The following is a 2581-nucleotide window of genomic DNA, read 5'->3' on the forward strand; positions in this document are numbered from 1 at the left end:
GTTCTCTAAAACCTAAAAGGAATGATCTCTGGGCTCTGTGGTATTTTCTTCCTATAGAGTCCTCATTGAGAGAGCATTTTTTTTTTGAGAAAATTCTATCCTTAGTTTTTGTCTTCTCTCTGTCTGATAAAGCTTTTTCCCTTTATTCCTACTCACAGAACTATATACACTGTTTTCTTAATATCTGACCAGATGCTTGACTAATTTTCCCATTTTGTGTTGAAACATCCCCAATAGTTAATGAGCTTACATAAGCTCTTTAACTCTACTATGGCCACTCTATCGGTGTATCTAACATTCCTCCATTTAGTGGCACAGCTTAATTTTGAAAAAATAATTATAAAGCATCATCTTCCATGCACTGGTCACATCTTGACCATTATCAGATGCCAAATGTAACAGATAAAATATAAAATGGAATCTTTATCCTTTGAAATTATTTTTCCAATAATAGTAAAGAAAGCAATATAAAGGAAGATGACAGATTTTTTTTAAAAGGACAACAAGTTTTGAGGCAGATTTTATTTTTAGTTCTTCATTAATTTGAATTTTTTTGCTAATATGAACTTAGTCCACTTAGACTATTTATAAAGAGAAATGATTGAGTAGCTGATCTTACCACTTCTTTATGTTCTAATAGATCTCGGAAGATTATAAATGTAATTAGACCCCATTATATTTGCATTGTTCAAAAAGTAGTCACAATCAGTAAAGAAGAGTTCAAGTTCAAATAATGTGGGAACCATTTGGTTAATCAAAATTAAAGAGCTATTTTCATTCCAGAAATTTTTCTGGCCTTTAATGTATTAATATACACTAAATCTCTGAGCCCAAAAGATACTCTAGAGAAATTTCCAACAGAATTTGAGCAAACCAAGTAAGAAAGCATGTACAAAGGATATTCTGGGAAAACATTACTAGTATTTAAGATTACAAAGAAATATAGACACCAAGAAACGTTCATCTGATAGTGGTAGTTAGGATGCAATGGGGAAATTGGAAGTTGGAAAAAAACTTGAGACTTTAAGATATTTTTGAGGATATAGAAAAAATAGAAACAAATCAAATACCTTCTCATTTTTCTTGAACAACTCAAATATCCTGATGAATCTTTCTTACTGTGGAAAAAAATTAAACATTAAGGTCTAACCTAAAAGATTGTTTTAAAAATAAGGAATTGTATACTTACCTGGCAGGGGAGATACCATGATCATTAAGGTGATTTCCCCAGGGCGAGGCTTATCCATTGCACTCCGGATGTGCTGACCCCTGCGAATTCCCCAAATGTGGGAAACTTGACTACATAACTTGTGGTAGTGGGGGACTGCGTTTGTGCTCTCCCCTGCAGTAAAAATAAATAAATAAATAAATAAATAAATAATAAAATAAGGAATTGTGAACCTGTACAAAAATCTTACATTGCTGCTTGTAATCAAGAAGAATTTTGATATGTGGTTAGTTGACAACTGTTTAATCTAGATTTAAAAATATGGACTCAATTAGACTTATGTTCCCCCCTTAGATCACAATTTCAGTTATCACCAATTAAGAGAGCACTCTCTTTCATATATCTTTTTTTTTTTTTTTTTTTTTGGATTTTGGGCCACATCTGGTGATGCTCAGGGATTACTCCTGGCTATGTGCTCAGAAATCACTACTCTCTTGGGACCATGTGGGATGCCAGAATATCTAACCGAGGTCCGTCCTGGGTCAGCTGCACGCAAGGCAAATGCCCTACTGCGGCACCATCACTCAGGCCCCTCTCGTTCATATTTTTTATAAAATAGAGTTTGGAAAATTACAACATAGTATGTCTCCTTTGTTCTTACGAACAACTAATTCTTCGTGTCTTCTTACTGATAAGTTTCCAATCATTGACATCTCATTTTGTAGCTTTACAACAATCTGTTCCTACTATCTCCAAAGTTTCTGCAGCCACCATCTCCAAAGTTTTCAATAGTTGAAACATTTAACCCATCACTGAACAGCGGAAATTACTGTGGTCATGTGAACATGCTACATAGGTTCAGACCTACTTTCTCCTGATGACATTCCAGGAAATCACACCCAATCACAGATCCTCAAAACCATTCCTTCTTTAAAAACCTCGAGATTTACATAGCCAATTCAAAAGCCAGTACAAACCGTGGAAAGAGGGCTTCTCTTCTCACCTGCAGACATCATTGGGCCTAAACCTTACATCTAGTAGGGCAGCAGTTGGGTTCTGAGCAACTAATTTAGAGGCAGATGCACTGGGGAAAGGTGTTACAGTGGATGAAAGTTGTCACTAAGAATGAAGAAATGAGAGATACAAATATCCACATCAGGAAAGCCCTTCTCAATCCCTCGAGTTGACTTGAGCTTCAATTGTTTCTTTTATATCTTTTATAAAAGAGCAGCCTGTGAGACAACATTAGCCTCTCTTTGCTTCCCTTCTTTAACAGTGTCACTTTGCCCTTCCTCATTTACATTTACCTGGAGTGCTACCAGCTAAGGTAAAGCAGCAATTCTTTTTTTTTTTACTTTATTTATTCATTTATTTTTATATAAAATCTTTATTTAATCGCCATGATTACAAGCA

At 34.9% G+C, this 2581-nt stretch overlaps 1 non-coding gene across 1 annotated transcript; it reads left to right on the forward strand.

The window, feature by feature from the left end:
* The first annotated feature begins 1181 nt into the window (after positions 1-1181).
* Positions 1182-1345, forward strand: LOC126009924 (U1 spliceosomal RNA). The gene has a single exon (XR_007496087.1). It is a non-coding gene; the product is annotated as a U1 spliceosomal RNA (small nuclear RNA).
* The last annotated feature ends 1236 nt before the right edge of the window (positions 1346-2581 follow it).

The sequence above is a fragment of the Suncus etruscus genome, chromosome 5 (assembly GCF_024139225.1).
Source record: "Suncus etruscus isolate mSunEtr1 chromosome 5, mSunEtr1.pri.cur, whole genome shotgun sequence".
NCBI lineage: Eukaryota > Metazoa > Chordata > Mammalia > Eulipotyphla > Soricidae > Suncus > Suncus etruscus.